Below are 14,854 nucleotides of genomic sequence, written 5' to 3' on the forward strand. Positions count from 1 at the left end.
AGGTAATTACTTTCTTCCTCATCACTGCCTGCACGAGTTACACTTTTTCACCTCTTCCCTCACTGGGCACCACTTTTCAGTTTGTTTCGCTAATATTTCAATTCAGGGCCTCTGAATATTTAAGTGATTCAAGACAGTCCTCAGGATTTCTCTGTTCTCAATGTGATCTCTGGAGTTTCCATGTTCTGAACTCTCAATTTGCTAATGACTCTCACCTTTGCACTTCCAGCCCTTATGTCTCACCAGATTTTATTTTGATCCACTGCTCATAAAATATCAACTATCTAATAGGAGCCACATCAAAAAAACTTTTAATTATCCTCCACAAACTCTCTTCTCCCTTGTCATTGCTGATGTCAGTAAGAAATCTAATCCACTATTTATTCCATCACTCCAAAATGCTTAGAGTAATACTTAACTGATCTCTCTTCCCCTCTCTGTCTCACTCAGTCACACACTTTCATCACTTGTTGACAAACCTAAAAAATTAATCCCCATTACTCCTATAGGATTTTACTCTGGCTACTTATCTCATGTCATTTTCTCCCCTGTTTTCTTCACTCATTCTCTTTCAGTCTAATCGACATCTTTATTGTCCTTCTAACTTACAACAAACACAAGTTTAGAGATGTTCTACTTTTTGTTTTCTGGGATATAGTTCTTTCAGATATTTTACAGTATGACTTCTTATGTTATTCGAGTCTCTGATCTGTTAGGCAACTCCTTAGAGATGCCTTCTCTGCCTTTCCTATCCAAAATAACCCTTTTTTATTTAATGTTATAAATTACTTATTTAATGTCGCTCATGTAAGTGCTATGAATCTGTGATAACTCTCTTGCATTTTATTGTATTTTCGGGTTTTTTGTCTGTTGGTTTTGCTTCTCTTTCTCCTTTAGAATGCAAGCTCTGAGAGCCAGAACTTACTACAGTGTTCTCAGTTGCCAAAAATATGTCTAGTGAACTTAGCTGTGCCGTTAATGTTTGTTGAATGAATAAGTGAATGAATAGTAGCAGAGAGAATGGTACAATATAAAAAAGAAATTTACTTATGGATGTATAAAACCTAATACTCTATCTACTGTAATTAGTTGTGCATACATGCTAAGTTGCTTCAGTTATGTCCTACCTTGCAACCCTATGGATTGTAGCCTGCCAGGGCCTCTGTCCATGGGATTCTCTAGGCAAGAATACTGGAGTGGGTTGCCATGCCCTCCTCTAAGGGAATTTCCCTACCTAGGGTCCATCTCATATTTCTCCTGAATTGCTGGGTGGGTATTTTATCACTTGCGCCACCTGGGGTGTCCTGTAATTGACTGTAGGTTAAGATATGGCAATGGCACCTCACTCCAGTACTCTTGCCTGGAAAATCCCATGGACGGAGGAGCCTGGTAGGCTGCAGTCCATTGGGTCGCTAAGAGTCGGACACGACTGAGCGACTTCACTTTCACTTTTTACTTTCATGCATTGGAGAAGGAAATGGCAACCCACTCCAGTGTTCTTGCCTGGAGAATCCCAGGGACGGGGGAGCCTGGTGGGCTGCCATCTATTGGGTTGCACAGAGTCGGACACGAATGAAGCGACCTTAGCAGCAGCAGCAGAAGATATATCATCATAAAGAAGGACTTCTAAATGTATTCTTTCTGTATAGATTGAGACTTATTTCACACTTTGCCTTTAAACAGGCCTATAACCAATTATTCATTGTTTACCTATCTTTCTCTTTTGCTTGCTGATTTGTAAACCTTCCTTATGTATGAAGAATATAACTTTTTACTAATCACATGTATTATAAATACATTTATCACTTTTTCCTTTGCATTTTAATTTTTATATAAATTTTTTATATAAAAATGCAACATAGTCAGAATGCATTTTTTTTCCTTTATGGCCTATGCTTTTTTATGACTAGTTTAGAAAACTTGTCCCAATTCGAAGGTTACTATTTTTTTTAAACCTCCATATTTTTTCTTCTTGTAATTTTTTTGGTTACTTATGTTAAAGCTTTGATACATTTGGTTGTATTTTTAATATAAGGAATGAAGCAGAGCTTCTTGTTTTTCCTATCTACCAGCTTTTCCCCATATAATTTCCTCCCAATTCTTTTTCTTAATTTCATTTTTGTTTCTGGATTCTTGACCCTGAAATCACTTCTATTAATATCTGCCTACTGTATTAGAAACAAGAATAGTAACATTAAATTAAATTGGAGTTTTTTTAATAAAAGGTAGAATTTGAAGTGGGTTATCAGAGTTCATTTTATGATGCAAAGGAAAACAGGGAAAATTGTCAAATATTGTACTTACAGCCTTCACCCTAAAAATTTAGTCTAACATGAAATATTTACAGGTAGAATGAAGGAACACATATTGCAATACCTTTACCAGTAGAGTTTATTGCTTTGTGCTGTCTTTTGAAATGTCTGAGTGAAAATATTTACATATTACTATACAAAAAATTACATTTATGGTTCTATGTGGGATTTGGAACCCTTCCCTCTAGATTTGGTTCTAAATCTGCAACCAAACTGGTGAATAATCAGTTTTCTAAATTTCTCCCTTCCTCGTCTCTCCATAGGTATTCACTGAGGATTCTTTAGTAGAGTTGAGTTTTGTGTCAGTTATAAAAGTATGAGAAATGCTATCAATGGGTAGGAGAGAATCCATTCAGCTCTGCAAACTGGATTGCAAATAATGTCACCGAAAACAACCTCCCTAGTTACCTCATTTTGGGTGGTTTGCCTTGTTTTTATAAAAGAATGTTCTTGAAAGAAAGGAAGCCAGAATCTCAGGAGATAATGAGATAGAACCTAGTGAAGAGCTGTGGAGTGAAAGGAGTTGGTTATCATGAAAAAAGAATGATGTTCTGATAGGAATATAGTAGAATATTTATTGGAAAAGCCCAACCAGTGTTATACATATTATACTGAAATGCATTCTTTTCTTTTTAATAGGATTAGAAATGTCTTTAGGTCTTCATAACATACAAACATACATATTAAAACATTGCATTTCATGAACTTCAATGTCTAAGTTGTTTCCAGGAAAATGTATTTGCTCACACATTATTTCACTGTGGAGCAGTGCCTTCAGTGCCTGTGAGGTGCTGCCTTGAAAATATCCTTATCCTTACTAATTTAGCCTATTAAAAATGATAAATCAATTGTCAATGCTTAGACGTTTCGTCATATCTATTTCCTTGCTGATTCCTTAATTTCTCCCACAGTTTTAGTAGGGAGAATTATCTTATTTTTGCTTTTATTATCCCAGCTTTTTGTTTGTTTGAGGTGGGCCAGTGGTGCCTATGTGAGGTTTCTGTTTGTAACAAATTTTTTGTGTGGGTATCCAATCTCTACTACAGTCATCAGATCTAGTCAAAAAGAAAGTTGAAAATATTATTCAGTGCAAATACTGCCATCTTTGGGAATATGGTCACAACCAGAGGTGTTAGTGGAAGGAAATCTGGAGGCCCTTTGTCCTGTGGGCCTCAGTTCTTGGTAAGGAACTGATCGCTAGAAGAACAGATCACTAAAATTAGACAGACTGAGTGACTGATCACACGCAAAGAAAAAATAGAACACCTCTAGAGAGAGGTGGGCCATGCCCAGGGGAGTCAAATGGCCCTGGAGGGTGGGTACAGAGTTTTTAAGGCAGGGTCATTTGCATAATCCAGGGGGTCATTGATTGACAGCTGTAGGTTATATAACAAGATGCTCTACCTCACCACATGTCCTTCTCATAATTCAGTCTGTTATAATTAGTTGTATTCATGGGGTATTTATGAACAGTTGAGTCCAGTGGCCGCCCAAGATTACCTTAGTACAGGATAGTGTAAAGTGTCCCCTGGAGAAGTGATAGGCTACCCACTCCACTACTCATGGGCTTCCTTGTTGGCTCAGACTGTTAACAATCTGACTGTAATGTGAGAGACCTGGATTCGCTCCCTGAGTTGGGAAGATCTCCTGGAGGAGAGCATGGCAACCCACTCCAGCACTCTTGCCTCCTCCATGGACAGAGGAGCCTGGTGGGCTGCAGACCATGGGGTCACAGAGAGGCAGACACAATTGAGTGACTCAGCACAGCACAGTGTAAGGTGTGTGCAGGTGCTGGAGTAGGGCAAGTCCAACCACTTGTCTGGTGGGGAGTTTTTATGGCCCCCCTGGTTATTTTTAGAGCACTGGTGGAAGTATTAGGAGCAGGGCTGGTCAATTGCTTGGTGGGATTAGGCAGCTATTGGATGGTTAGCTGAAGGGGTCACCTCTCATTGCTCTCAGCTAACTTCCTGCCTATCAGAGGGGTCTTCAAGGACCAAGGAGCTGAGACTTGTCTCCTTGTAAATAGGAAAACTGAGGCCCAGAGGCCAGAACTGACTTGATCAAAGTCACAGAGCCAGTTCATATCAGAACCAAGACCAGAACACATGGTCCTTAGCCCCAACGATGTGCTTAAAAGAAAAGAACATCCAAGTTATCTTCTAGCCCAACTACTCTGGTCCTGTAACACAATTTCTCTTTTTCTCCTTCTGCTAGAATAGACCTCAGTTGATCATACAAATCACCAGTGACCTCCTGCTCTTTGACCAAACATGCCAGGTCTTCCTTCTGTAACCTGTAATCTGCTCCCGACACTGTGGCTCACCTTTTCTGTGGCAGCATGAACCCCTCCTCCCTATTTTCCACACATTTCATTCTGTCTCCCTTATAAAAGGGGAAAAAAAGTAACACATTTACAGCTATATATAGTAAGGTGGTCTGCCTCCTGAGAAATCTGTATGCAGGTCAAGTAGCAACAGTTAGAACCAGACATGGAACAACAGACTAGTTCCAGATTGGGAAAGGAGTACATTAAGGCTGTATATTGTCACCCTACTTATTTAAATTATATGCAGAGTACATCATGCAAAATGCCAGGCTGGATGAAGCACAAGCTGGAATCAAAATTGCCGAGAGAAATATCTATAACCTCAGATACATAGATGACACCACCCTTATGGCAGAAAGTGAGGGAGAACTAAAGAGTCTCGTGATGAAAATAGAAGAATGAAAAATTTGGCTTAAAACTAAACGGTAAAAAAACTAAGATCTTGGCATCTGGTCCCATCACTTCATGGCAAGTAGATGGGGAAACAATAGAAACAGTGAGAGACTTCATTTTTCTGGGCTCCAAATTCTGTGGATGGTGACTGCAGCCATGGAATTAAAAGATGCTTGCTCCTTGGAAGAAAAGTGAAAGTGAAGTCACTCAGTCGTGTCCAACTCTTTGTGACCCCATGGACTGTAACCTACCAGGATCCTCAGTCCTTGGGATTCTCCAGGCAAGAATACTGGAGTGGGTTGCCATTTCCTTCTCCAGGGGAATCTTCCCGAACCAGGGATCAAACCCAGGTCTCCTGCCTTGTAGGCAAACGCTTTACCGACTGAGCTACCTAGACAGCATAAAAGCAGAGACATTACTTTGCAAAAGAAGGTCCATCTAGTCAAAGCTATGGTTTTTCCAGTAGTCATGTATGGATGTGAGAGTTGGACTATAAGGAAGGCTGAATGCCAAGAATTGATGCTTTTGAGCTGTGGTGTTGAAGACTCTTGAGAGTCTCATGGACTCCAAGAAGATCCAACCAGTCCATCCTAAAGGAAATCAGTCCTGAATATTCATTGGAAGGACTGTTTATGAAGCTGAAACTCCAGTACTTTGGCCACCTGATGTGAAGAACTGACTCATTGGAAAAGACCCTGAGCTGGGAAAGATTGAAGGCAGGAGAAGAAGGGAATGACAGAGGATGAGCAGTTGGATGGGATCACTCACTCAATGGACATGAATTTGAGCAAGTTCTGGGAGTTGGTGATGGACAGGGAAGCCTGGCATGCTGCAGTCCATGGGGTCACAGAGTCGGACATGACTGAGCAACTGAACTGAACTGATGGCTAAAACGTTCTTTCAGTTTTTAAGTAAAAATAAAAGACAAATTTTTCATTTTCACCTAGAACTTTATTGAATAACGCATATATCATTTTGCTTCTCTGTCATTTTTCAGGCAACTTCATATTTCCACCTTCAGAAAAAATAAAAATTTTTAAAGCTTTTTGTGCAAAGAACTATTCTAGGTACCTTCTGTAGTCTTTCATGGGATTTGAATTTTTTCCAGCAAGAGAATGGCCATGGGAAAGTGCAATGTCTGGTGAAGTAATAAAACATTATATGCCTAAAATGTTGCTTTCTTTTTTTTTATTTCAATATAAAAATAGCTACACCAAAGTCCACCAATTTTGATTTTTTAAAAAAAAATGCTCACTGACACGACTGCTGTCACAATACTGTCTAACAAAATTGTTTTGGATGAAGTTAAAGACAACTAAGCTCTACTAAAACCATCTTATGGGAAAAAACTGAATGAACATTTTGGCCAAGTCAATAAATTAATATGTACATAGATGGTTGAAACTATAATTTTATAATTATTTAGAAATTATTAATCATAAACACTGATAGTATTTTGAAATGCAGGAAAACAGAGAAAGAGGCATTCAGGTGACTGTAATAAAAGAGACAAAAATAACATAGATGGTTTAATATCTTGGATCAATAGTCCTTTTCCAGTAGTTTCACAAGGAAATATCATTTTTAAAAATATCAACAAAAGAAGTAAATGAACACCTACTTGTTTACTCAGTGACAAAAAACTCACCATTAATCTAATAAACAGTAGTTCCCTAGGCTGGAAAACTTATTTAAAATCTTTCTGAGGCAAATATCTTTTCATGTTCATAAATCACTTTCTTTTGAACTCCATTTGAACTCAAATTAGCATAAAAATATTGAGATGAACACTGTTTTATGACTTTCATGTGTGAAGTGTCTTATCTGGATATTTCAATTTGATTGTCACTTCATATACTTGTATTTTAGTAGCATTTGACATAATTTTAATCAACAATAAAACTATGAGCCTTTTATCACCTGAGTTTTGGGTTTTGATTAGTTTGTTGTGTTTTTTCTTTAAAGACATGCAAGAGGATTGAACTTTCTTTAGTCCTTCAGATTTTTATTCTCAGTATTATGATAGTTATTAAGTTTCTCAATGTTACTTCTTGTAAACTACAAATATTTGCTTAATTATTACTATTTTATTTGAATCAACACTTCATAATAGATTATCACATATATGTAGAGAATGAAAATTGCAATGTTTGTGTTTCTGGTAGATTATTATATGAATCAGATGCTGAAATTAGGAAAATATGTTTATTTCCACTTTATACAGCACCAATTTATATTAAAACATATAGCAAACATTTTATTCTTTGAGTTTTTGAAATTAAATTATAGTTTATTGAGATAAATGGGTTCATACCATATTGCATACATGTGCACACATGGAGACATATATAAACCACATATATATATAATGGCTGAATGAAAGTGACTAGGATCAGTGGTGTAACAATACAAGATATATCCTTTAAAAATAAATGATGTTATTTGCTATAAATGTTATATATAATTTCATATATGTAACTATAATTATATATAAAATTTAAAATATATGTGCATTGATATGTGTCAATTAATGATGCATGTAGCATATAAAAATAAGTCATCATTGTGAATGCATTCACAGATGCATTCAGTGAAGTCATTTTGTGACTTTCATTTGGATAAAACCTATTCACAAAAGTGGTTTCAGAACTAGCTTAGTTGCAGAAACTTGGATTACACCACATTTTCTCTGAAACTTGAGTGAGCAGTAATGGCTGCCATGGTGCTTCACTCCTGAGGTTCATTTATACTTTTCTGTGGCTGCAGTATTAATTCTTAAAGACACCTGGCTCAGCCGTCTTCATCGGTTTAGACATTACATCATCAATTTTCAAATCAAAATAAATCAAGTATAGCTGTTGTTGAAAATCCATCTCTCTTCAGTCTCTACTGTCAGAGTTATACACTCTGCATGAAATTTTAAATGAATCCATAGATTAAAAAATGGGTGTGTTAACCTCAGTATAGATGAATATTTTTAAAGTCACGGTGACTAGGACTTATAGAAAGTTAATTAAAGAAAGCAGGTGTAGTCACAGTCTTTGTATTATGTTATATATGTTGATGAACTATAAGATTTATAGAATTTCTTTTGATATTTGATATTCATATTGATTGTTGTATATTATAGGTGATTAGAACACAAATCTAAAAGTTTAATAGTAAATGTATAGTGTTTTCTTATTTGGTGATACAGCATGCTAAAATCACCAAATTAGTACCTTAAAATCATTTTTTATTACTAATATGTTTTCAGGATTTGTGGGGTCACAAAGAGTTGGACACAACTGAGTGACTGTACTGAACTGAACATCTTCTTTACTCTCTCTGTCTCTCTCACACACACACACACACACACACACAAACAAATGCATATAGACACAAACACACCATAACACACATTTTATTTTTCAAAATGTGGTGGTATTTTTTTTTTAAAGAGACTCATACTCTAGACCTTTATATGAAATTCATTTGTTTTACCTGACACTATACTAGATATATTTAAAACTCAGTCTAATTCTGTTGACTAGAAATATATTAAGAAATCTATTAAATACTTGTATACCTAAATGTACACATATCTAAATGTAGACATGTGTATATTGTGTATGTATATATGTATAATTATATAAATGATTTTAGGTAAATAAGCTTATACTATGTGATGACATACTACATTTTCTTAGAACATGTATTTTCATCCTTATATTGCCGTCTCCCATTTCTTCATATTTTCTTGGCTTTTCTCTTACCATTCCCTGCTACCCTTATCAGATGGTTATCTTTCTATGCTCTTTCTATACACTTACAACTGCTGATTCCAAGGGAGAAACTCAGATCTGCATTTATCATACAGATCTGGATAAGAGACTACCAGTGAGAGGCTCTTGCATGCTATTTGGAAGAGTGAAGAATAACAGGGGCCATTATTCTTCAGATGCAGGTGTAGAAAGACTTGTAGAAAGGCATAAAATGCACAGCTGCTTCCTCCTAAGTGTCTGTGGACCACCAGCTAGGGGATTCAGGCTCATAAAATGCTAGCAGCTTCTCTGATTGTGTAAGCCCCTTGCCGACTTTACTGTGATACTTTGTATATGGAATCTACAGAGTATCTTATGTTTTCAACACACACACAAACATACACACAGGAATTTCATCATTGTTAGTTTTAAAAGATATATTACCAGCATGGGTTAGATTATAGCACTTCTCTTTATCTTATTTTTCTCACTAAGCCATTCCTTGTAAAAATCCTTCAAGTCACTTGTTTGAGCTTTAATGTAAGAACTACAGTATACAATATAGTTATAACATAATGTAGTCACTCGTCCCTGTATTAAAGGGTATTTATTTTCATTCACTTTTTAAAATAGTTATTCAAAATTGCACATTGATCATCATTATACATATGCTTGCATCTTTGTCTTTTGAATTCTATGAATATGTCCCAAATAATGGATACATGGTATGTATATATGTATGAGGGTTTTGTGGGGTTTTCTGTATTTTAATAGATGTTGCAAGATTATTTCCATGAAAGTATAATCTTTCAAATAAACACCAGCTATCAATGAAGTGCATATGTTTCTTTATTCCCACACTCATCACTAGTCTTTTCTGTTTTAACTTTACCCACTAAGTATAATGGATGTGATTGATATCTCATCCTCAGTTTATGACTAATTGTTACTCTGAATACATTTTAATATTAGTTAGCAATTTGTCTGTTCGGTGAAATTTCTCTATATTATTTTTCCTTCTGTGTTTTTTCTTTTTGGTGAATATTTAAACATTTTTTATGATAGTTTTAAATATAATCCTTCATCCTCAACTAGCATGGCAATTTGTAAACTAAAGTATTTGATTTTGATTTTTTTTTCATGTTCTGCTCTAGATAACCATGAATATAAACTTATTTATTTATACTATATTTTTTTCTTTTCCAGCTTCTGGATTATCACAGATAAGGTCTTCACTACCCTGAAACTGGGTAAGTCATCCTTTAAAGCTTTTTAATGTTTAATGTTATATTGATTTTCAGCTTGTAAATAGATCTTTTGGAAAGTAGAAATGTGATATTAACACACCAAGAAAGTTGAAATAAGGTATGGTATAAGGACAAGATACACTGAATATCTTCATAGAAACACACGTCTTAACTATTCATATACAGAATTATATTCATATAGAGAATACAGTATCTGCTTGTTATGAAAATATCTTGAAAATATAAAATATGAAATTTCTAATAACTGCACTGTTGAAAGTGAAAGTGTTCTTTCTGACCCCAGGGGTTATAGCCCACCAGGCTTCTCTGTCCATGGAATTCTCCAGACAAGAATACTGAAGTGGGTAGTCATTCCCTTCTCCAGGGGATCTTCCCAACCCAGGGATCGAACTCATGTCTCCCTGCACTGCAGGCAGATTCTTTACCACTGAGCCACCAGGGAAGCCCAGTAACTATAGAGGAACACACAATTCTCCTGGATAAAACATATACCAATAAAACCTAATGCAAATAGAGTATGTACGACTTTGATGGGTAAAGTGAGTGTACAGGAGTGAAATGGATACATATCTGATTGGGGAGATTAGTGTAAATTTTATATCAGACTTTATTTTAAATGACATTATATGTACATGATATTATTTATATGTGTGTGTTTGTATGTACATGCATAACACACAGAGGCACAACAGCGTGTGTTTAGATAATGAGAACTCAATTGTAGTTGATGACTGCAAAAAAAGTTTGATTTTAGTTGGAGATTTCCTAATAGAATATATGTTATGAAAAATAAATTTCTCTTACCTCCTTCTCTTAACCTGAAAACAGTATTTAACACTAGAGCTATTTGATTTTCCAGGTTTAAAATTGATATCACCAATTACTCAATTGCAGATGATTTATAAAATGTTTGCTTTTAGATATAATTCTAAACATAATTCTCTTTAAAATATTACTTAAATAATTAAATCAAAATGAGTATTAGTTATTGGTGCAATAAAAGTAAATAGTTCTTTGTATTTATTTTTAAAATATTGAATCATCCTTTCAAATACAACTTAAATATAGGTTTTACTAATATGCATGTTATAAAATTGAATAGGAAAACTATATTGCATTGCATATTGATGCTCTAGGAAGTAGTTTACATATATAATTTTTCCAAATATAACCATGTAATTATTGTTTTAAATATATATTTTAAATGTGATTTGGTTTGATCAATGTCAAAGACAAATATGCATATATTTACCATTCAGATATTTACATGCAGAATTAAGTTATGATATTACTTTTGCAACATTATGCATTTTATCCATTCTCCAATAAGATTAAATGTTGGCTTAAAATTTAGGCTAATATTTGGAGAAAATGACTGGTGAAAAGTCTTCTAATTAGCTGTGTCTAGTTTAATATATTTTAATATAAAAGAAGCAAAGTATGTTGATCTGTCACTGAAGTCGAAAATGAAAACGAAAGTTCTGCAAATTAGTTCTAATTTTAAAAGCTTTCAAGAACTTTATTAGATGATTCCAAAGAATGCAAATTTGATTTCAGGTTCTAGGAATTATATTAAGTTTGTGCACACTGAAAATGTGCACAGAATAATTAAAACACTAGTTTTTGTTTTTATAGACTATAATAGAGTGAAATATGCATGCTAATTTGGAAGGCTGATTAACCAATCCTGTTTCATTATTGATTATTTGAACACCAAGTAGAAACACAGGTCCTGGACACAGAACTAAGGTCAACCTGACTTTTCTGTTGATTATAAAAGATTAAAAGCTAAAAAGAAAATAGTTTTTTGTCAACTCTATCAGAAAAGATATAAATTCATTAATTTATAATAAAACATTTCACTTGACTATGTCACCTTAATAGTTTGCCACTATTTTCCCATTTTAACATACAGAAAATTATGTGTTACTCTCTACCTTTGTGTACTATTAGTTTCTAAATTTACATAACTACATTAATGATAGAATTAGCATTAAATTACATTAATGTAAAATATTGGATAAACAGAAAATCAGTATTGAAATTTTATGTGCTTAATGAAGACCTACTGAATGAAATTATATTTTTCTTCTAGTGAAAAATTCCCGTCAGTTATAGTCCCACTTTTTATTTAATTATGCAAAAAAAATTTTTTTTAATCTTTATCATTGTTAACAAAGTTCATACTGAACAGCAACAGAAATTATTCTAGCCTAGTTAAGCTGAAGGTATATGCATTAATGGATATAAGGTAAAGTGGAGAACCTTTGGAAGTACAGGAAATTGGGGTTATAGAATGCATAGCAAGAAAGTATGTGTAGATAATACCATGGCTGCCTTCTGTTACAGAACCAGTTTTATCATGACTGTGTATGAAGCATCTCCCTCTTTTCTGCAAGTTGATCTCACTGTAACTCTCTCTCCCTCAATTGAAGCTGGAGATAATAGCTCCTTTTCATGCCACTCCCCTTCAAACTGTAATCTGTAGGGTAGGCCTCTGATTGGCTGACACAGGTTGTATGCTGTGCCATAGTGCACAGTATTCTGGGAAAGCAAATGTGTGGCCTCCTGTCATGAAGTGAGACTCACAATTTGCAAAATGGAAATATGTAAAGGATGTTTAAATGGTGAAAGATTGAAAAATATTCACTATCAATGCAAAAGTACAACTCCACCCTTGAGATAACTTGTAATATTTTATTTCGTGTGTTACATGTGAACTAACAGAGTAGACATTTAGTCCTATTCTTTATTTTTCTTGAACTATTACTTGAACTTATAAAGCTCATGAGAACATAATACTTCATGGCACATGCAGACCAGCACAACCATTCAGTGTATAGTAAAAAACATTGAAATCCTTCTCTCGTGCTTGTTAAGTATAAAATAAAAAAGGACTCAAATGTTTTTCTTATTGTCATAGTTGCAGTTTATCATAATATGTATGTATGTATGCAAGTGGAACTTGACTTAAATTGGCCTGTATTTCCAATCTGGTTATGCCATTTACTACTTCTGTGACTTTGGACAAATTAGTCAACTAATCCAAGGCTCAGTTTTGTGATTTATGTCATTATAATAAAAGCAACTCTGCTGTTATTTATATTTAAAAACATTGCAGAGAAAAGAATTAAGCACAGTGTCTTGCTATTGACCATCCAATGAAACATGACTGGCTAAAGAAACTGAAAGATCAAAGAAGTAGGAAGTTTGTTATTGAGGGGGTAATTTTGTTATTGATGGGCTTCCCTTGTGGCTCAGCTGGTAAAGAATCTGCCTGAAATGTGGAGACCTGGGTTCGATCCCTGGGTTGGGAAGATCTCCTGGAGAAGGGAAAGGCTACCCACTCCAGTATTCTAGCCTGGAGAATTCCATGGACTGTATAGTCCATGGGGTCTCAAAGAGTCAAACACAACTGAGAAACTTTCACTTCACTTTGTTATTGATATAATTAGCAAGTCAAAAATATGCTTGACTAATGCTTTCTGTAAGATGCCAAAGACTTGTAAGAACTTCAGTCATCCATCATCTGAAAACTTGGTCTTAAATAACGCAGAGAGCTTCAGTGAAATAAGAGCATGACTCTTTCAACTGACATACTATGGCTTTGTAGTCATCATTCCTCTTTATGTGTAAGGAATACAAAATTACCCAGTAGACAGTGAGCATTGAAATCATGTCCTGGATTGTGTATACAAATAATCTCAATTTCTGTAGTGCAGAAGATTAGCTAATGAGGGCTCCTCCTTACTCATACAAATTATTATGAGACATATGGACAAGTTAATTGCGGGGAGCCAGCCTGACTGCTCAGGCTCCTTCTTGGCTCTGAGAGAGATCAAGAGGTCCCTCTCTGTCCCGCCACCCCTGATTTATTAAAGCACAGGTTGGCCTTTCTCACCTCCCTCAGGGAAATTGCTGTAGCGATCTTTCACCTGTTGCTTTCACCTGTTGCTGATAAACTCGTCATGATTGAAGCCTGTTTTCTATCTAGTTAATCATGTTGGGCGCTAGGGTGATGCTTTACTGATCTTAAGTGGAGGAATTTAAAACATCTGTGCCTGTAGCTCTGCACATATGCAAACCTTTAATCTATTAGTAACTCCTGTTAGCATATATATAGGTGTGGTATTCTTCAATAAAGTTGGCAGAGTCGGACGCAAGCTGACTCTGTCCCTCTCAACCCCATCTTTCTAAGTCTGTCTAAGTCTTTCTAAGTCTTATTTTTCTCAGGTACTCTGGTAATTGCGTTCTCGACCAGTTCGTTTGCCGGCAGGCTCCGGCAGTTAATGACAGTTTTGAGGAAAGCCAGAAAAATATAAAAGACCAGGTTTGTGTGATGGGTATAAGGCAGTCAACAACACCAAGGTAGAAAGCACAGATTTCAGCTTAATAAAAAAAAGAATATACAAAAAAAAAAAAAACACACACACACTAAAATATATGAGCAAGGTACTGTGATGGTATACAGGCAAATCCAATATATTGATTATATATATGAAGTCTAAAATCATAAAAAATATTGAAAGGATATCATATAGTGATGAGAAGTGTCTATTTAGTCTGAAGCTATTAAAAAGTCATACTTGAGTACAATTTGTTAGAGCTACAATGATATGAAGGCATTAAAATATTGGAGGAATGCTGATAAAATGAGTTTAGCAGTAGGAGACCTTCTTTGCAGTTTTGGCTCTAAAACAGATTTGTTCTTTGACTCTAATAAAATCCAATAACCTTAAGCCTCAGTTTTTTAACTTATAAAGTATAGGATTCTAGCAAGGTCATTTCTCATCCTGATCTTAAATAATTTTA

The sequence above is a fragment of the Odocoileus virginianus genome, chromosome 8, assembly GCF_023699985.2.
Source record: "Odocoileus virginianus isolate 20LAN1187 ecotype Illinois chromosome 8, Ovbor_1.2, whole genome shotgun sequence".
In the NCBI taxonomy this organism is placed as follows: domain Eukaryota; kingdom Metazoa; phylum Chordata; class Mammalia; order Artiodactyla; family Cervidae; genus Odocoileus; species Odocoileus virginianus.